This window comes from Dendrobates tinctorius, unplaced genomic scaffold (assembly GCF_039654945.1).
Source record: "Dendrobates tinctorius isolate UK_male_01 unplaced genomic scaffold, ASM3965494v1 ptg000030l, whole genome shotgun sequence".
Taxonomy (NCBI): Eukaryota; Metazoa; Chordata; class Amphibia; order Anura; family Dendrobatidae; genus Dendrobates; species Dendrobates tinctorius.
In genome coordinates this window covers 42,103,575-42,125,826 of record NW_027361698.1, presented here as the reverse complement: position 1 = coordinate 42,125,826, position 22,252 = coordinate 42,103,575, and the positions used below count along the sequence as shown (strand labels likewise).

General features: G+C 44.7%; 1 long non-coding RNA gene across 1 annotated transcript in view; it reads right to left on the bottom strand.

Annotated features, from left to right (window-relative positions):
* Window positions 1-253: 253 nt before the first annotated feature.
* The window catches only part of LOC141086063 (uncharacterized), a 214,473-nt gene continuing 192,474 nt past the window's right edge, over window positions 254-22,252 (bottom strand). Inside the window, exons 2-3 of the long non-coding RNA XR_012231495.1 lie at window positions 1,866-1,949; window positions 254-1,482 (exon numbers count right to left, since the gene is read on the bottom strand). This is a non-coding gene — a long non-coding RNA (uncharacterized lncRNA). The remainder of the gene's footprint in view (window positions 1,483-1,865; window positions 1,950-22,252) is intronic.

The window sequence follows — 22,252 nt, the reverse complement described above, 5'->3', positions numbered from 1 at the left end:
CTCTCCACAAGATATGGAAAGATTTTCCCTGCGCCTACTCCCGATGCATATCAAGGGTAAGTCATATTCATCTAATTGTAAGTTATTAGATCATCCTGACTTTTTTATAATTTTTAATTATTTTCTTTATGTTGTTTACAGGTGCTACATCATTCGAAGATCTGAGAAGAGTGGAAGGACACACATATGAAACTTATATTCTGGCAGCAAAGGCAATTGGATTATTGCATGACGATTCAGAGTGGGACAAAACAATGGAAGAAGTATCTTTATTTAGAATGCCCGGTGAGCTTCGACAGCTATTTGCTGCAATCCTGAACCACGCCAACATCACAAGTGGACTTGATTTATACAACAAATATAAAAATAACATGATGGAAGACTTCCTCCTGACTCATAACGAATACATGGCCGAGCAGCAAACACTTGCCGATATCCAAGACAACTTACGACAGTTTGCTAAAGATTGCAAAAGTTGTGGACTACCTTCACCATCAGATGCGTATAAAATGTGTGACATTGTTGATGTGGAAAGGGAGAAACAAGAATCTAAACGACTGCAGTTTCTGATGAACCTAGAACAAGGAGGCGCCTTTGAAACAATCATGAATGCAGTTAATAATCCAACCACATCACAAAAATGCTTTTTTTTAATCTGGTGCAGGAGGTTGTGGAAAGACTTTTGTGTACAAGGCTTTGACATCTACTATACTTGGGAATGGTGGCATTGTAAAAACAGTTGCTCCTACATTACTAAAAGGTAATTTTAAATACGATTACAGAATACTGAAAAGTGTAAATTTAAGATGTCTGTATTGAAGATTTTTTTTTGTTTTACACAGGCGGTAAAACAGTCCACTCCAGATTTGGAATTTCAATTCATTTGAATGAGAGAACTGTATCAAGTATTAAAGAAGGAACTTCAGTCTGCCGAGAGCTTAGGGATACTAAACTTATTATATGGGATGAAATTTCAATGTCTCACGTTCATCTTTTCAATGCCGTTGATAGAAGCTTACGTATTCTCCTTCACAATGAAGAACCTTTTGGTGGGATCCCGATTGCTGTTGGAGGAGATTTTTGTCAGCAAGCTCCAATTGTACTTCATAGAAATCGCGTAAGTATTGTAGAGGCGTGTGTCAAGAGCAGTCCAGTCTGGAAATCCTTCAAGGAACTGAAATTAATCAGGAACATGCGAGTCAATCCTGATGAGGTTGAATTTTGCGAGTGGCTGCTAACTGTTGGATCAGGAGTTGAAGATGGGAATCTGGTGGATTTTGTGAAGCTGAGCAAAGACATTCTGACTCATGACGTCGTGACGAGCATATTTGGGAATGACCTGAACTCTCTCACTCCTGCTGATCTTGCTTCCAGAGCAGTACTATGCCCTAAAAACTGTGACACGCTGACAGTCAATGAACAAGTGTTGAACATGCTTAGAGGTCAGACTAAATCATACTTCAGTGTCGACAATATTTCATCCTGTGAGACAGAAGAAGAAAGAAATCAGTACCCCATCGAATTTGTACATTCCCTAACTCCTATGGGTCTCCCTCCTCATATGCTGAACCTTAAGAAAGGCTGCTGTGTCATGCTACTCTGCAATCTAAATCCAAAGAAAGGACTGTGCAATGGTACTCGATTAATTGTAGAAACTCTTGGCACAAATCTCATCGACTGCAGTATTTTTTCTGGGGAGCGTCGTGGTCAAAAGATTCTCATTCCAAGAATACCATTGGACACTAGCGAAAATTGCGATATCCCATTTAATTTAACAAGAAAACAATTCCCAATTCATCTGGCTTATTCCATGACAATTACAAAATTGCAAGGACAAACATTCGATAAGATTGGCGTTCTCCTACCTGATCCTGTATTCACACATGGTCAATTATACACTGCATTCTCTAGAGTAACAAGTTGTAAAGGTCTTTCAGTTCAAATTGTACCTGGTAAAAGTCAAGGAAAGATCTTTGAAAATGATGAAAATGACTATACATTTAATTGTGTTTACAGAGAAATTGTAACTTAATTTATGTTTCGTTATGAAATTTGTTTAGATGCTGGAATGAATAAAAAACGCACATCTTACTGAATCCAGTTTGTTTTTGATTTCACACTGTGAATAAAATGTATCATTAGTATTATTCAGATTTTTAATGATTATTATTGTTATTAACTTCATTTTAATTTAATTTACCACCTGCGTAAGCGCTATTGAATGTTGTCATTATTTACTTTAGTTTAATCACCAGCAGCGTTAATTAGATAGCAATGAGCGTGCCGAGCGTTAGCTGGCTGGAAACAGCTAGTATATATATCTATATCCGTAGATATATATATATATATATATATATATATTTAATTTTGACTTGCTTTATGAACACATCTATAGCATAACACTGATCTATTCATGCAGAACTATATTTGATCTGACTGCTTTTGCTCTGAAGGAAATGAGCCATTCATTTGTGTATATCCCTTGTCATGTGAATTTTTTCTACATTACACAGTAAAGTACAGTAGTTTAATTCAGCAACAATCAGAGCTCATTATCTGTCATAAGGAAATTTACAATGTCTTTCCATGCAGCCTAATAAAAATAAGACCTGTTCAATTATACGCATTAGTTTTAAAGTGAGCTAATTCTTATGTAATGCAAATATAGGCTTTGACAAATTACAGAAGAACCGATTATTGAATCCTTCTTTGTTTCATAATTACAAAAATAATAAATATTCAGAACAGGAACAGGTCTTTTAAAGTACACAAAACTGTGTGAATGGTGAACACTGTAATCTCTCAGATGGCAAAAAATAATTTTGGTCACTGGGTAATACATCGCACGTTTAGGGCTAAAAAGTTCCTTATGGAAAAGTCAGAAAAGTGCTTGTATTTAGTCACGAACAGTTTAAAGAGCGTGTTAGGGTTGGCGGATTGCACCAAAATAAAATAAATAGTAAAGTGCAATCGAAGCCCGGGGTCCACCATGCAGAGGTGTTAAACTTCTGCTAGTAAGCAAAGGCAGAACACACGGCGAGCGATTGCTAGTCCACACCGAGTTAGTGCCACTCAGTATGAACGGGATGCTGAGTTCCAAGCTCTGTTACTCCACAGAATGGAAGAGTACAATTCAGTACTAAGTGCTATGCCCTGTTAAACATCACAGGACAAAGCATGTGGACTGAACTCGCACTGTAGCAGAACCGTGTCAATCGCACACAGGAATGAAACAGATGGGTTGCGCTTGCTCTGGAACCCCACTGTGCTAACCGCACACATGTAGGAATCAGATGCTAAGCCAAGTGGGTAATTTTCCCCACTGATGCTAGCTGCCTGCCTACGTGTACAGTCCCAAGCTAGACAGACACCCAACACATGCAGACTGAGTGGTAGAGTCTAAAATCACACAGCCACACATAAACGACACTAAGGCCTGTTTCACACTTCCGTTTTTGTGTCCGCCAAACGGATCCGTTTCCGTTTTTTTGACGGAAACTGATGCAAACGGATCCGTTTTTTAAAAACGGATCCGTTTTTTTGACGGATCCGCGGTAACCGTAATGGAAGTCTATGGGACAAAAAAAACGGATCCTGCAAAAAATGGCGGATCCGTTTTTTTACGGAAAACAACGGATTTTGACGGATTTGAAAAAACGGAAGTGTGAAACAGGCCGAACGCACCCGCGTGCACCACTGGGGGCTTTTCATACATAAGGCTCCACCGCAAACACTCACGCCCAGTCAGGCAAGACATCACATATGGGCCACTCCGGAACTGCCACATCACCAGAGCAGCAAGTGTGCGACCACCAATGAAAAGCCGCCACATCACGGACCTGCTCAGTAAGTTGATTTCTGGACTTAGGCTCCAGAGCGTCAAGTCACTGCTGCCTATCACTAGTAACCATAGACTTGGCTGGAGAGCAAGCAGAAAGTAAATGAACACCATGAGCCTGAGCAAAATGCTGGGACTGAAGTCTATGCTGAGCAGCACCTTCAGCGGCCGAGTCTGAATGGGGGACCGCAGAGGCAGACAAAGCTTGAGATCTATCCCATGCAGCGGGAGAGTCCTGATACCCAACATTACCCCCCCACTAGCATCCTCCTCCCGGTGACCATCGCCACGCTCGAAGGCTGCAATAAGCTGAGGGGTATGAATGTGCTCAGCAAGCTCCCAAGTCCTATTCTCTGGTCCATGCCCCTTCCAGTCGACCAAGCAAAACTTTTTACCACGCACCACCTTGGAGCCCATAATAGCATTGACCTCAAAATCCTCCAAGGATGTAACCGAACTTCCTGCAGGAGCACCAGCAAACTTGGTTATAAACGTAGGTTTTAACAGAGATACATGAAAGGTGTCGGTGATGTTCAAATGCGGTGGAAGACTGAGGAGATAGATTCCAGGACTCACCTGCTCAAGTACTTTAAAAGGACCTAGGTAGCAAGGAGCAAATTTAGTGGACTCCACATGCAGCCTGATGTTACGTGCTAAAAGCCACACAAAATGACCAGGAGCAAAAACTGGAGAGGGATGACAACGCACGTCAGTGGAAGCCCTCATTCTCTCCTTGGAAACTCTAATTGCATCCTGCATGCAGTCTCAGATGTCACAAGCCTCCACTGCCCAGTTTACCAACCTCGGGTTGGAAGATGAGACAGGCATGGGCACTGGTACATGAGGATGCTGTCCATAATTTAGAAGAAAAGGAGTCTACCCTGTGGACTTGGATACGGCTTCATTCAAGGCAAATTCCACCCAAGGCAGTAGAGACGCCCAGTTGTCATGCCTGGCGGACACAAAATGCCGCAAATATGTGACCAGAGTCTGATTGGTCCTCTCCACTAGAAATGAGCGACTTTGCCTTTTTTAGGGTCGAGTCGGGTTTCATGAAACCCGACTTTCGCAAAAGTCAGGTCGAACGAAATTGGCCGACTATAGGGAAAAGTCGGAGGCCGACTATAGGGAAAAGTCGGAGGCCGACTGAAACACGAAACCCAATGCAAGTCAATGGGGAAGCAAAGTCGGCAGGGAGTGGAGGACAGTAAACACACCTACAGTGCCCATTTCAACGCCAAAAACATCAATTCTTATTACTGAAGCTTGTCAACCTTAATTTACTTCATAATAATAGTTACGCATTGAAAACTGGGGGTTATTTGGCTAAAGTTGTGGGGGGTAGGGCTAGCTCCAGGTTTTTGTGTGCCCTGGGCCAAAGAGTGTCAATGCACCCCTTTAACACATACCACAACTCGTGATGCTCCGATACGGCACAGAAATATAGGTATAGTACAATGACAAATACTTCACTGCTTACATGACATGACTGATCTATTTTAAATTGTACAACAGCTCAAAAAAAGGACAGTATATTACTCCACACAGTATTATGGCCACCACATTGTGCGCCATACAGAATAATGAGCCCCATATATTTTTTCCATACAGAATAATTGGTCACATATAATGTTCCATACAGTATATGATGGTCCCCATGGATGATGCTCCAGTGTGTTAAGGGCCCAAATAATGCTCCATATATAATGGGCCCCATTTCTAATGCTCCAGTGTATAATGAGCCCCATAGATGCTGCTCCAGTGTATGATGGGCCCTAATAATGCTCCATATAAAATGGGCTCCATTTCTAATTCTCTAGTGTATAATGGGCTCTGTAAATGCTGCTCCAGTGTCTGATGTCCCCCATTTGGAATGCTCCAGTATATGATGGGCCCCATTTTAATGAACCCAGGCATGGTATGTGAAAAGAGCTCCATGGAGTAATCTGAAGTGTGTGCTGCCACAACCTTCACTTTTGGTGTGGGTGAAGGACACAAGGAAAGGGGTTGCTCCTGACCAGAAGCCTGCACTTACGACTCAGTGCTTGCATTTTGTTAAACTTCATAAGAGGAGGCGATAGAGCTGGAGGCTGTTTCAGCAATGTAAGCCAAAAACAGTTCCTGATGCTCCGGCTTTAAAAGCAGTCTACCTACTCCCAGAAAATGGAGCCTTACAGGCCTTCCAGAGCTACACCATGATGCAGGCTCAACACCTCCTGCCTTAGCTGCTATTGTGTTTTTGGCACTACCAGCAGATGCACCACCACCACCATCAGTACCAGGTGGCCCCCCACATCCACGTCCTCTTCCACCATACTTCCTCATGTTTTGGAAAATGGACCCAAAATACCAGCAGATATATGGTACTGTGTTGTGAGTTCATTTTCCCCTTCATTACTGAGGCCCGAGGAACTCCCTCTTCTGGTAAAGAAAGGTAGTGAGCCTGATTGTCAAACACCTGAGGCTGATGATTGTGACTGGCTGAGTGGAGTTATGGACTGGATATAATGCTGCCGACGCCCTTCTGCCCTGCGGGTGATTTCTCTGTGGGATCCTTGGAGACCAGTCTGAATTCCTGCTCCTCCAAAGCTAAGTTTGCAGCTCGGCCTTTTGCTTTTGTGCTTTGACTTTGTTTTTGCTTTGTTTTTCTGGATTTCTGCCATTCCCTGCTGGGGTGTGCTGAATTCATTTAGCTCTGTCTTCTGAAAATACCTGAGTGCTGATTCAGTTTTTGAAGCCTAGCTGCTTCAGGGCCTTTTTCATATCAGCTGGTTGGCTTATGTCTTTGATAGGGTTTTGGCAGATTGCAGACAGCAGCCTTCCTGTCCTTTCCTATCTAGGTAGTTTTGGGGCCCAGTCTTTGCTCAGTCTATCTTTCTGTCTGTGTTAGTATTTTCATCTTGCTTCACCGTCATTATATGTTGGGGGCTGCCTATTGCTTTGGGGTCTGCTCTGGGGCAGTTTAGATTTCCCCTTTCTTTCTTTAGGCCTATGTATTTCTCCGGCTGTGATCGAGGGGTCGAGGGCATCGTAGGAACCCCCCACGGCTACTGCTAGTGGTGTTGATAGGTTCAGGGGTCTGCAATCTGATAGTTGCCAACTTCTCTGGTTTTCTGGACTTAGCTTGTATTTCTGCTTTTGCCTCCTACGGTGACTCATTCATAACAGAATCACCCGCCATACCGCAGATTCTAGGGTACTCAATAGCAGGAAAGAATTGTGTAAAAAAAAAAAAAAAAAAGTGTGTATATTTTTTCCTCTATATCTCTGAGGCCATAGGGGGAATTTTTTTTTCTCTCAATGGAGATAAAGCAATTGTCTGATCGTGTGGAGCAGATCGCTGCGGAAGTGCGGGGAATTTCCGCCTACCTTGCTCATTTACGTGCTGCTGAACCAAAGATTCCTACACCTGATGTATTTTTTGGGGATCGGTCTAAATTTTTGAATTTCAAAAATAATTGTAAATTATTTTTTGCCTTGAAGCCTAACTCGTCAGGGAGCTCCGCGCAGCAGGTTAAAATTGTCATCTCTTTACTGCGTGGCGATCCCCAGGATTGGGCGTTTTTTGTGAAACCAGATGATCCTATTCTGACTAATGTGAACGCATTCTTTCAAGCTTTGGGGTTGTTGTATGACGAACCTAATGCCATTGATCAGGCTGAAAAGACCCTGCTGGCATTGAGCCAGGGTCGTGATTCTGCAGAATTGTACTGTCAAAAATTCCGAAAGTGGGCAGTACTTACTACCTGGAATGATAATGCCTTGGCTGCTCTCTTTTGGAAGGGGTTGTCAGAAGCCGTAAAAAATACTATGGTGGGATTTCCTGTTCCCTCTGGTCTTGACGATTCTATGTCATTAGCCATTCAGGTTGATCAGCGTTTGCGCGAACGCAAAGCTGCACGAGAGGTGTTGCCACCTGTTGAACAAATGTCTGAACCTATGCAATGTGATAGAGTTTTTTCCAGAGAGCAGCGTCAGGAGTTCAGAAGGCGTAATAAGTTGTGTTTTTTCTGTGGAGATGCCTCGCATATTATTTCTGTCTGTCCCAAACGAGAGAAACGCTTTGCACACACGTTTTCTGTTGGGGGTGTTCAACCTAAGTTTCTTCTGGCTATTACTCTGATCTGCTCCCTGTCCACATTTTCCGCCAATGCGTTTGTGGATTCGGGAGGAGCCCTAAACCTAATGGACTTGGATTTTGCTAAACGTTGTGGATTTCCGATGACACCTCTGCAGATGCCTATCCTTTTGAGGGGAATTGATGCTACTCCTTTGGCTAAAAATAAACCCCAGTTTTGGACCCAGGTGGTAATGCGGGTCACCCCAGACCATCAAGAAAATTGCAGATTTCTGGTGTTGCATAATCTGCATGATACTGTTGTTCTGGGGTTTCCCTGGTTACAGATTCATAATCCAGTTTTGACTTGGAAATCTGTGTCTGTGGTGAGTTGGGGTTGTCGGTGTGCCTTTAGTGAGGCTCCGGTGTTTTCCACCTCTCCTCAGTCGCATGATGTTCCTGATTATTTGGTGGACTTTTATGATGTATTTAGTGAGAATGAGTCTGCGTCTCTGCCTCCTCATAGGAGTTATGACTGTGCAATTGAACTGAGCCCGGGGTGTAAATTTCCCAAGGGTCAGCTCTTCAATTTATCTGTACCCGAGCACGAGGCTATGCGATCCTATATTAAGGAGGCGTTAGAGAAGGGTCATATTAGACCATCCTCGTCACCCTTGGGTGCCGGTTTTTTTTTTGTAGCCAAAAAGGATGGATCATTAAGACCTTGTATTGATTATCGTGCCCTCAACAAAATTACTGTTAAATATCAGTATCCGTTACCCCTGATTTCTGATCTATTCTCCAGAGTTAAAGGTGCTTGCTGGTTTACCAAGCTTGACCTCAGGGGGGCGTATAATCTTATTCGCATTAAGCATGGGGATGAATGGAAGACGGCGTTTAATACTCCGGAGGGACATTTTGAGTACCTGGTGATGCCTTTTGGGCTCACTAATGCCCCTTCTGTCTTCCAGTGCTTCATGAACGATATTTTCCGAGATTTTGTCGATAAATTTTTGATTATCTATCTGGATGATATTTTGATCTTCTCCATGGATTGGGATTCTCATGTGGAACATATTCGGACTGTGTTCCGGATCTTGAGGGAGAATTCCCTGTATGTCAAGGGATCTAAATTCCTTTTTGGAGTACAGAGGATTTCTTTTTTGGGATTTATTTTGTCCCTGTCAGCTATTGAAATGGACCCGGCCAAGGTACAGGCCATTCACGATTGGGTTCAGCCCACTTCTTTGAAGGCCCTCCAGAAGTTTTTGGGTTTTGCTAATTTTTATCGGAAATTTATAGCAAAATTTTCTAGTATTGCCAAGCCTTTGACTGATTTGACTAAAAAGGGTGCTGATGTGTTAAATTTGTCTCCGGAGGCTGTTTCTTCCTTTCAGGAGTTGAAGCGAAGATTCACCTCCGCCCCGGTTTTGCGGCAACCTGATGTCTCACTTCCATTCCAGGTAGAGGTGGATGCTTCTGAGATTGGTGCAGGAGCTGTTTTGTCCCAAAAGGATCCTGTAACATCTAAAATGAATCCCTGTGCTTTCTTTTCCCGAAAGTTCTCTCCATCTGAACGTAACTATGATGTGGGGAATAGGGAACTGTTGGCCATGAAATGGGCATTTGAGGAGTGGAGACATTGGTTGGAGGGAGCTAAGCATCAAGTCGTGGTCCTCACTGACCACAAGAATTTGATTTACCTAGAGTCGGCTAAGCGCTTGAACCCTAGACAGGCTAGGTGGGCCTTGTTTTTTACACGTTTTGATTTTGTGGTTTCTTTTCTTCCTGGAACAAAGAATGTCAAGGCAGACGCCCTCTCTAGGAGCTTCCTTGCTGATTCTCCTGTGGTGACCAAGCCTGCTTAGGCGAAGGGGTAGTTCTTTCTGCCATCTCGCTCGATTTGAGACGTGCTCTGGAAGAGTTCCAGGAGGACAAACCTGAGCGTTGTCCCAGTGGAAAGTTGTATGTTCCTGACCAATGGAAGAAGAGAGTGATGTCTGAAGTTCATTGCTATGCTTTGGCTGGTCATCCAGGTATTTTTGGTACTAGAGATCTGGTGAGTCGGTTTTTTTGGTGGCCCTCCTTGTCTCATGATGTCAGGAATTTTGTGCAGTCCTGTGGGACGTGCTCCCAGTCTAAATCGTGTTCTCGCTCTAATGGGTTGTTGATGCCTTTGCCTGTCCCCAAGAGGCCATGGACCCATATTTCAATGGATTTCATCTATGATATGCCTGTCTCTCAAAGGATGACTGTTATTTGGGTGATTTGTGATAGGTTCTCTAAGATGGTTCATCTTGTACCACTCCCTAAGTTGCCGTCTTCCTCTGAGTTGGTGCCCCTGTTTTTACAACAGGTGGTTCGTTTGCACGGGATTCCTGAGAACATTGTATCTGACAGAGGAGTGCAGTTTGTGTCTAGATTTTGGAGAACTTTCTGTTCCAGGCTGGGAATTCAGTTGTCCTTCTCCTCTGCTTTTCACCCTCAGACCAATGGGCAGACAGAGAGAACAAACCAGACCTTGGAGTCATATTTGAGATGTTTTATTTCTGCTGATCAGGATGATTGGGTTTCATTTTTGCCCTTGGCCGAATTTGCTTTGAATAATAGAGCTAGTTCTGCCACTTTGATGTCACCTTTTTTTTGTAACTTTGGGTTTCATCCTCGATTTTCTTCAGGGCAAGTGGAGCCCTCTGCCTGCCCAGGTGTTGACACTGTGGTGGAGAGAATGCACCAGATCTGGGACCAAGTGGTGGATAAGTTATCTCTCTCCCAGGAGAAGGCCCAGCGGTTTTCCAACCGACATAGGACCATTGGTCCCCAGTTTAAGGTTGGTGATATGGTGTGGTTATCATCAAAAAATATTGCTATGAAGGTGACTTCTCCTAAGTTTAAGCCTAGATTTATTGGACCTTACAAGATTGTGGAGATTATTAATCCGGTCTCTTTTCATTTGGCTCTTCCTGTCACATTTAAAATCCATAATGTGTTCCATAAATCTTTGTTGAAGAGGTTTGTTGAACCTGTTGTTCCGGGGGTGGCACCTCCAGACCCTGTATTGGTTGAAGGTATCATGGAGTATGAGGTAGAGAAAGTACTGGATTCCCGTCTGGCTAGACGGAGACTCCAGTATTTGGTTAAGTGGAAGGGTTATGGTCAGGAGGATAATTCCTGGGTCTCCGCCTCTGATATTCATGCCAAACGATTGGTGCATGCCTTTCATCGGGCTCACCCTGATCGCCCTGGTGGCGTAGTTGAGGGTTCGGTGACCCCTCCTCAAGGGGGAGGTACTGTTGTGAGTTCATTTTCCCCTTCATTACTGAGGCCCGAGGAACTCCCTCTTCTGGTAAAGAAAGGTAGTGAGCCTGATTGTCAAACACCTGAGGCTGATGATTGTGACTGGCTGAGTGGAGTTACAGACTGGATATAATGCTGCCGACGCCCTTCTGCCCTGCGGGTGATTTCTCTGTGGGATCCTTGCAGACCAGTCTGAATTCCTGCTCCTCCAAAGCTAAGTTTGCTGCTCGGCCTTTTGCTTTTGTGCTTTGACTTTGTTTTTGCTTTGTTTTTCTGGATTTCTGCCATTCCCTGCTGGGGTGTGCTGAATTCATTTAGCTCTGTCTTCTGAAAATACCTGAGTGCTGATTCAGTTTTTGAAGCCTAGCTGCTTCAGGGCCTTTTTCATATCAGCTGGTTGGCTTATGTCTTTGATAGGGTTTTGACAGATTGCAGACAGCAGCCTTCCTGTCCTTTCCTATCTAGGTAGTTTTGGGGCCCAGTCTTTGCTCAGTCTATCTTTCTGTCTGTGTTAGTATTTTCATCTTGCTTCACCGTCATTATATGTTGGGGGCTGCCTATTGCTTTGGGGTCTGCTCTGGGGCAGTTTAGATTTCCCCTTTCTTTCTTTAGGCCTATGTATTTCTCCGGCTGTGATCGAGGGGTCTAGGGCATCGTAGGAACCCCCCACGGCTACTGCTAGTGGTGTTGATAGGTTCAGGGGTCTGCAATCTGATAGTTGCCAACTTCTCTGGTTTTCTGGACTTAGCTTGTATTTCTGCTTTTGCCTCCTACCGTGACTCATTCATAACAGTACTGTATCAGAAGGGTACAGCTGTATACAGTCTGGGGATAATAGTAAATCTCTGTATATATTTCATGAGTCATACACAGATGCTCACAGGCTCAGTATGGATTACCCAATAAAATAAAAAGTTGAAAAAGGGTACAGTATCACCAGATGCAAGGTATATATAGTATAGTGTAAACATTCTGAATCTCCGTATACATTTCAGGAGGCAGACACAAATGCTCTCAGGCCCAGTATGGATTACACAAGAATATGAAAAGCTGTAAATGGGTAATGTAACACAAGCGTACAGTTGTATACAGTGTTTGGGTAATCTTAAAGCTCCTAATATATTGCCGGAGTAACAGACAGACATTCACAGGCTCATTATGAATTACACCAGAATCTAAATAGCTGAAAAGGTTACTGTATCAGAAGCGTACAGCTGTATACAGTGTTGGCCAAATTTGAAATCTCAGTATATATTTCTGGAGTCACTCTCAGATGCTCACAAAGTCTGAGTTTGACCATAATAAAAAATGTTGTAACAAAGGTACTGGATAACAAGATAGCAAGTATATATATTATAGGGTACAATTGAAATCTCCGTATACATAGTCTCGTAGTCACTCTCAGACGCTTACTCAGTATGGATTTGACCGTAATACTAAATGTATAACAAGATACAAGCTGTATCGAGTATAGGGTAAAAATTGGTATCTCCGATTAACCGTATATCTAGAAGGCGTAAACCACACACGCTCACTCACTATGGATGATACCGTAATACAACATTTGGAACAAAGGTACTGTATCAGCACATAGCAGGTGTATCCAGTCTAGGGGTAATTGTAAATTTCCGTCTACACTTCCAGCATCAGACACAGACACTCATAGGCTCACTATGTATTACACCAGAATTTAAAAAGTAGAAAAAGGGAAAGGTAGTCGAAGCGTACAACAGTATACAGTGCTGTTGTACTTTTAAATCTTCGTATATATTTCAATCTAAGTAAGCCAGTCCAGACTCTCCGATACTGGAAACTACATGGATACAAGTACAGATGGAAAGTCGAGTGTTAGCAGAAATGTGGGAATTACTCATCGCGGGAAAACCTGATGTCGCAGAGGTGATGCAGACCCTCAATTAATGTGTCTGTGGAGACAGCGAAAATGGTTCTTTGTGAAGAAAGGATTGCTTTATCGCTGTAGCATGGATCACATCACCGTTACTCATCTCCATCAAATTGTGATCACAGGGAGAGATGTAGACATGGTCCTCACTGCCTAAAAAGACAGAAGCCACAGGCCGTAGTTGATTCTATTGGATTGGCATGAGAGGAGACATTGAAAAATGGTGGCAGGAATGTCACACGTCTGTGACTATCACAACTGTGAAAGGTGATCATAAAGCACCACTGCATCTGCTTGTAAGTTGACATCCATTACAAATGGTAGCCATTGATCATCTGAAGGTAGAGGCCAGCAGGACAGGCCATAGCTACATCTTAACCATCATCGATCAATACCCCAAATTTCTAGTGGCCGTGACTGTGAAGGATTTAACTGCCCCAACCACACAGCGGTGGAGCAGGGAGAGGTAAGTATTGCAACTTGCAAGTTCTGTGGCCATGACCAAGCAGGGGGGCACACTCGTGGTCGACGGTACTGGCACAGGGCCCCTCATAGTACGCTGGTGTGTCTGACGGCAAGTGGGCCCCCCCACCGTCAGAGACACTGTACTGTACTATGAGGGGCCCTGTGCCAGTGCCATCGGCCATCAGTGGGCCCATCCACCTGTTCAGAGCAACAGCACTTGCCCGGGTGCGCCAGGTGTTGACCGCAGCCCTTGGGGGGGCAGCCCAGTTAGGGAGGTTTAAAAAATGGCATATGTTGATGTGTTGGCTGGACATTCAGCTGCTGCAAAGGGCAGAATTGGGCAAGTCCAAGGAAGAGGAGGACAAAAGCGAGGCAGTTTTCTGACAACCTATGTGTCATCAGGGGAAGGTGGGACAGAATCCTTAGAAACCCATGCATGGTTCATTTTAATGAAGGTTAGATCATCAACATTTTGGGTCGACAGACGGGTCCTTTTTTGTCAGGATTGATCCAGCAGCACTGAAGACTCTTTCAGATAACACACTAGGAGCAGGGCAAGCGAGCTCCTGTAAGGCATATTGTGCCAATTCAGGCCAGGTGTCCAGTTTAGAGGCCCAATAGTCAAAGGGGAATGACCTGTGAGGGAGAACATCGATATGGGAGGAGAAGTAGTTTGTAACCATAGTTGACAATTTCTGTCTCTTGTCATTTTTAATCGATGCAGTATTAGCAGACGTGTGAGCGGTACTTAACAAATCATTCCACAACATGGTCATTAAACCACTGTCTCCAACGCCACTTTGGCTGTGTGCACCACGAACACCTCTTCCATTGTGCCCACTACAGCTCAAGGGAGAACCAGCACCGCTGCTGTGTGCTGGGAAAGCCTCAAACAAACGGTTTACCAGAGTTGCTTGCTTGTTAGCCAATATTATCTCTAGGTTCTCCTGTGGCATGATGTTGTGTAATTTGCCTTTGTAGCATGGATCGAGGATGCTGGCCAGCCAGTAGTCGTCATCCTTCATCATTTTGGCAATGCGGGGGGTCCCTTTTTAGGATCCGCAAGGCATAATCGCACTTGTGGGACAATGTTCCTGGTGTCAATGCTGCACTGCCACTGCTGGGTGGAGGAGCACTTTCTGGCAAATCCACATCCCTACAGTCATGCACAAACACTGTACCTGACCTTGGCATGCCCACGTGTTCTCTTGCCCCCTGAGAAGCATCCTCCTGCCCAAAATAATCAACCCCCTCATTCTCCTCCTCTCCCCCTCTTTCTCTTTTTCCTCCACCTCGTCCAGGATAGATCCCTGACCAGACAATGGCTGACTGTCATCAAGGCTTCCCTCCTCCACCTCCACTGCAGACGCCTGATCCTTAATGTGCATCAAACTTTGCATGAGCAGACGCATATGTGGGACGCTCATGCTTAGGATGGCGTCGTCTGCGCTTACCAGCCGTGTGCATTCCTCAAAACACTGAAGGACTTTACAGAGGTCTCTCAGCTTTGACCACTGCACACCCGACAATTCCATGTCTTCCCTCAAACTGCCTGCCCATGTATCCTCCCACAAATGCATTACAGCCTGCCTCTGTTTGCACAGCCTCTCAACCATGTGCAGGGTGGAGTTCCACCTTGTTGCAATGTCTATGATTAGGCGGTGCTTGGGGAGGTGGAGCAATCGCTGCAGCTTCTGCATATGAGTGGAGAGGACGTTTGAGCGACGGATGTGCTAGCACAGTCTTTGCACCTTATGGAGCAGGGATGTTAACTCCGGATAATTATTAAGGAAGCACTGCACCACCAGGATCAAAGTGTGAGCCAGGCAAGGTATGTGTGTGAGTTTTGCACGGGCTATGGCTGCCACAAAATTGCCGTTATCACTGACTACCTTGCCTGCCTCAAAATGTAGGCTGCCCAGCCATGACTCCATTTGTCGCTGCAAGTAGTCGACCAGTACCTCCACGGTGTGTCTGTTGTCGCCCATAGATATCATCTTTAACACAGCCTGCTGACGCTTACCACTAGCTGTTCGATAGTGGGACACCTCATGTGCAACACTGCCAGCTGCGGATGGAGTGGTCATGTGACTGCACTCTGTGGATGAGCTTTTCCTGATGTTGGAGGAGGAGGAGGAGGGTTGAAAGCCTACAGCCAACTGTTTGCAATGTAGGCATACAAACACAGTGTACGCGGATGAGAGGATGAGTAATTTCTTGTCCTACTCAGAGTGTCTGGTAGGGTGAGCTGGACTGGAGAGCTGCATATGGGGGAAGTAGCGGTGGACCGGATGGAGTGAGAGGGGGTTGGTGATGGTATTGGTGGTGATGGCCTCGATTCAGTGTTGTGTTGTAAAACCATTGTGATTCCCTGAGTGCTTTGGCCTTGTGACGACACCTCCACGTTCAGTGCTGGTGGTGTGCTTAATGGTGGCGGTGGTCTTACAGTGGGGGAAGCGATGGAGTGTTGCTGGCTACCTTCAGTCGTAGCAGGTGCACATGTGCTACCTGAGGTTTTGCAGTCCGTCCACGCTTGCAAGTGCATGTTGATTGAATGTCTAAGCATGCAACTGGTATTCAAATTTCTGAGTTGTTTACCTCGGCTAAAGGTCCTTCCGCACTTCTTACAGGTAACCTTTGCCTCATCAGTAGGATTTTGGACAAAGAAGTGCCACACTGCACTCTTCCTACTATGGTATACATTTTCTGGCCTTGCACGCTGTGCTAAGTTGACCATCTGGCCAAGCTGTCCTGCAACTCTTTTAGTTTTTGGTCCACGTTTTTGGACAGCTATGGGCCAGCCAGATAACCGCTGCTGTGATGTCAATGCCTGCTGGGGATCCTTCTCCTTATCTGAACTATTGCCAGCACCACCCTCCTCCCCCAACGGATGCCAATCCGGGTCAAGAACTGGGTCATCCATCACCTCCTCTTCAAAGTCATCTGCACCTTCCGCTTTACCTTCCTCTGTGTCACCGTGTAAGGTGGTATAGTATGCGAGAAGGGGCACCTGAGTTTCATCAGGGTCAGATTCTGGCTCAGTAGACTGCGAGGGCAATGTAGTGCTCTGGGTCAATGTACCAGCAGAATCATCTAGCAGTGGCTGTGCATCAGTGCACTCCATGTCAGATTCATCTTGGACTGGGGAATTCAGTATTTGACTGGATAACCCAGGCATGGTATGTGAAAAGAGCTCCATAGAGTAATCTGAAGTGTGGGCTGCCGCATCCTTAACTTTTGGTGGGGTTGAAGGACACAAGGAAAGGTGTTTTTCCTGACCAGAACCCTGCACTGACGACTCCGTGCTTGCAGGTTTCGAACGATCAGAAGAGGATTTTCTACTCCAAGAAAAGGAAACCTTATAGTCCTTCTTGGGCCAGACGATGACGCAGGCTCAACACCTCCTGCCTTAGCTGCTATTGTGCTTTTGCCAGAACCAGCAGATGCACTACCACCATCAACCATCAGTGCCAGCTGCGCCCCCCTGCCCATGTCCACGGACTCTTCCACCATACTTCCTCATGTTTGGGAAAATGTACCAAAAATACCCACAGAGAGATGGTACTGTATGAGGAGCATCCACCTGTGTAAGGTGTATTAAAAAAATTAAATCTACGAATATATTTTGTTAGTCACAGACGATCTCACAGTATGTATTTGACCATAATCCAACAAGCAGATATTACGGAACTATATCAGAAGTGTACAGCTGTATACGTTTTTTGTGTAACTAACAATCTCTGTATATGTATTTACGGAGTGTTACAAACACACGCTGACTCTGTATAGATGTGACTGTAATGTGAACGGCAGATATACAATACTGTTTGAGAATTGGATAGCTCTATACGGTGTGTGTATAGAAAATTGTCAATCACTGTCTATTTTTATACGGACTGACACACGCTGTCTCTGTCTAGTTTTGACCGCCATCAAACAGCAGATATACGAAACTATTTGAAAAGCGGACAGCTGTCTAAGGTGTAGGTCTGGAAAAATGGAAAATCTCATCAGCTTGTTTTTCCTGAGTCACACCCAGATAGCTTCTATTTGTCCGTGATACCAGCTGGTACACGGTAGTGTGTGAGGAGCGTACACCGCTATACAGTGTGTGTATGGAAAATTGGCAATCTCCATCTATTTGTATACGGACTGACACACGCTGTCTCTGTCTAGTTTTGACCGTTATCAAAGAGCAGATATATGAAATTGTTTGAAAATCGGACAGCTCTATAAGGTGCATGGCTGGAAAAATGGAAAAACTCCTCGGCTTGTTTTTCCAGAGTCACAAACAGATAGCTTCTATTTGTCCATGATATAAGGCGGTACATGGTAGTGTGAGGGGCGTACACCACTGTATGGTGTGTGTATGGAAAATTGTCAATCTCTGTCTATTTGTATACAGACTGACACACGCTGTCTCTGTCTAGTTTTGACCATTATCAAACAGCAAATATGCGAAACTGTTTGAAAAGCAGACAGCTGTCTAAGGTGTAGGTCTGGAAAAATGGAAAAACTCCTCAGCTTGTTTTTCCTGAGTCACACCCAGATAGCTTCTATTTGTCCGTGATACCAGTCGGTACACGGTAGTGTGTGAGGAGCGTACACCGCTATACGGTGTGTGAAAAAATGAATGCTCAGTAACTCACCAAAACAAAGTAATAAAAATTGGAGTGCTTTGAAAAAAGCAGTTTGAACAGCAGTGAGAACACAACAATGCAGCTAGTAGGTAGCCTTAAAAGGCAGCCTAATCACCACCAGTGCTGCTGCACACAACAAAAATCCTCCCCTTTCACTGCACACTAACTGTACAGTGAAAAGCGCTAGCAGCAGAAGCAATTTTTTTTTCTTCTTCCCTGCCTAATGCTCTCCCTATTCAGAATCAGCAGCAGTAGCACCTCTCCCTATTGTAAGATTGGCAGAAGTAAGATGGCAGTCGGCTGTCACGGCCTTTTATACCCACTGTGACGCCACACAAAGCCAGCCAATCACTTCAATGCCCTTCTCTAAGATGGTGGTGTCCGCTGCGCATGTCATCGCGTTGCCCACAGTGTGCGTCCTCCATCATTGGCTGAGAAAAGTTGCCGGAAGCATTATTTGAAGCGCAACTTTGGCGCTCTGATCGGCGACCTCATGGCCGACCTCACGCTATGGTCGGGTTTCGATCGGCGAAACCCAACTTTAGCGAAAGTCGGCTATTTTTGAATTTGGCCAACCCATTTCACTCAACTCTACTCTCCACCAACCCATTCGTCTCAGGATGGTACGCAAAAGACAGATTGAGAGCAATACAGAGCAGGTGACAAAGCTCCCTCCAGAAGCGAGACGCAAACTGAGGACCCCGATCACTGACAATTTTATCAGGCATCCCATGAAGGCGTTAAATGTGTTTAATGAATAACACCGCCAAGGCCTGTGCAGATGGTATATGTGGATCCAGACGTACCATCTTAGAAGAATGATCAGGGATAACTTATATTGACCTTGTTATTATTGGACCTTCTCCCAAGGACTATCCGCCTCAGGCAGAGGATAAAGCAAACCCACAGGTCTCTCCCTCGAAGGCTGATTCCTAGCACAGGAAACATAGGCCTGCACATTAAGCTTGACATCTTGCTCCATCTGAGGCTACCAATAAGATCTCTCTAAGAGTTCCGTGGTCCTCTTAATACCAAAATGACCACCTAATTTGGAGTTATGTGCCCACGGGAGAACCTCTGACTGCAGGTTAAGTGGAACATAAGTTTTACCTGGAGGCACCTGCTCAAGGGACACCAGTGCACCAGTGCCACCGTTCAAAGACATTCCGAAGGGACAATTAAACGTGGTTCATCCCCATCCTAGGAAGAGATTACCAAATGAGCCAAAGCGTTGGTGCATACATTTTTCTCCCCAGACAAAAAATGGATTGTAAAATTGAACCAGGAGAAGAAAAAGGACCACCTGGCTTGGTGAGAATTCAGACGTTGTGCGGTCTGAAGATATGTAAGGTTTTTGTGGTCCATAAAAACCTCAAAGGGATGCCGAGCTCCCTCCAGGGGATATCTCCACTATGACAAGGCCAGTTTCATTGCCAGCAACTCTCTGTCCCCTATGGAATAATTGCACTCCTCTGGTGAGAAGGTCTTGAAAAAGAAGAAGCAAGGATGCTTTCGACCTTGAGCATCCTTCTGGTACAGGACGACTCCAGCACCAATGGAAGAGGCATCGACCTCTAGGATAAAGGGCTTATCCACATCTGGTCAATGCAGAACTGGTGCCCTAGCAAAATGGGACTTCAGGGAGGTAAAGACCCTGGAGACCTCCTCGGACCACTGCTTTGGTTTAGCTCCATTCCTTGTGAGGGCTACCAAAGAAGCTGCTAGAGAGGAGAAGTGAGGGATGAACTGGCGGCAATAATTGATGAACCCAAAAAGTGCTGAATCGCTGAGGGAATGCAGTTCCTGCCAGTTCAACATCGCCTCCAGCTTAGCAAGGTCCATAGCTAACCCCTTGGCTGAAATGATGCATCGCAGAAATGGCAAGGACTATTTCTCAAACATGCATTTCTCTAGCTTGGCAAAAAGAATTAGCATGAAGGAGAGCAAAACCCTTACAGAAATCCTTATGGTGAGTGTCATCATCTAGGGAATAGATGAGGATGTCATCCAGATGTACCACCATAGATGTAGACAACACTTCCCAAAAGGTGTTGCTTGCGAAGTCCTGGAAGTCTGCGTGGGCTTTTCAGAGGCCGAATGGCATGACCAAGTACTCATAATGACCATCCTGGGTGTTAAAGGTGGTCTTCATTTCATCCCCTCAACATATTTGAATAATGTTGTAGGCCCCACGCAAGTCCAACTTCGTAAATATCCTAGCACCTCGCTACCTATCAAAGGATATTTGCTTTTTAAGGTAACAACGTTCAAACCCCTATAATCTATGCAGGGACATAATTCTCCATTCTTCTTCTGGTCTTCTGGACAAAAAAGAAACCAGCCCCAGCTGGAGAAACAGACTTCCTAATAATCACCCTCGTCAAATTCTCTTTGATGTATTCAGACATTGCCTCAGTCTCCGGGAGCTACAAAGGGTACAGACACCCATAAGGAGGCTCGGTCCTAGGAATGAAGACTATAGAGCAATCATAGGGGCGATGAGGGGGTAGAGTCTCTGCAGCTTTTTTAGAGAACACATATTGAAAATAGTGCTTAGGTAGGGGAGTTAGATCAGCCGTAGCCTCAGATGACCCAATCTGAACTTGGTCCCTCAAACATTGTCCCTTGCATGAACTACTCCGTCTCATTATGCGCCCAGTTGCCCAATTGATATGAGGTGAATGACGGCACAACCAAGGAAAGCCCAAAACTACCTCACAATGCCCTCTGGGATAAATAAAAGGGAGATGATCTCCTGATGTTTTGGAGCCATCATGAGGTTAAGAGGTATTGTCTGATGGGTGATTTGGGTTGGAAGAACTGAGCCATTAACCACCCAGATGGTAACTGGCTTCGGGAGCATCAATAAAGGGATTGCGAATGTGGACGACAAAAAAATAACCAGAATGGGTAGGAGAGAGAGGTGTGGCACTACAGACGTAATCAAGTTGAATCCAACAATTGCTGAGTCCTGGATAAAAAATGGGTGGGTGCTCGTTCTACTGGTGAAAACAGCAAATTAGAAAAGAGAGGAAATGGATTCGGCACACCAACCCATACATTTAAAATCAAAAAAAGTCTTTATTCCGGCATATCAAGCCATGGTAAAAACATTAGAGACACCTTGCATGTTTTTGACGCATAGTCAGTGCCCTTACTCATGGGATATGAGTCTCTAATATTTTTAACATAACTTAATATGCCGGAATAAAGACTTTTTTGGATTTTAAATTTATAGGTTGGTGTGCCGAATCCATTTCCACTTTTTCGACAAAAAATTACCCTCTGCCCCGGAATCATAGAATCATAGAATGTAGAATTGGAAGAGACCTCATGGGTCATCTGGTCCAACCCCCTGCTCAAAGCAGGATGCACTAAATCATCCCAGACAGATGTCTGTCCAGCCTCTGTTTGAAGACTTCCATTGAAGAAGAAATCACCACCTCTCGTGGCAGCCTGTTCCACTCATTGATCACCCTCACTGTGAGAAAGTATTTTCTAAAATATAATCTGTGTCTCCTCCCATTCAGTTTCATCCCATTGTGTCTAGTCTTTCCTTGTGCAAATGAGAAAAAAGATGATCCTTCTACAATGTGACAGCCCTTGAGGTATTTGTAGATAGCTATTAAGTCTTCTTTTTTGCATGCTAAACATTCCCAAATCCTGTAACCGTTCCTCATAGGACATGGTTTGTAGACCGGTCACTATTCTGGCCACTTTTCTCTGAATTTGCTCCAGTTTGTTGATGTATTTTTTAAAACGTGGTGCCCAAAACTGTACACAGTATTCCAGATGAGGTCTGACCAAAGAGTAGTAGAGGGTGATAATGACTTCATGTGAACTAGACTGTATGCTTCTGTTAATACATCCCAGAATTGTATTTGCCTTTTTTGCTGCTGCATCACACTGTTGACTCATGTTTAGTTTATCATCTATTAGTATATCCAAGTCTTTTTCACATGTGCTGTTGCTTATTCCCATTCTGTATATGCTTTTTCTTTTCTATTGCCCAGATGTAGTACTTTGCATTTTCCCTGTCAAAAACCATTCTG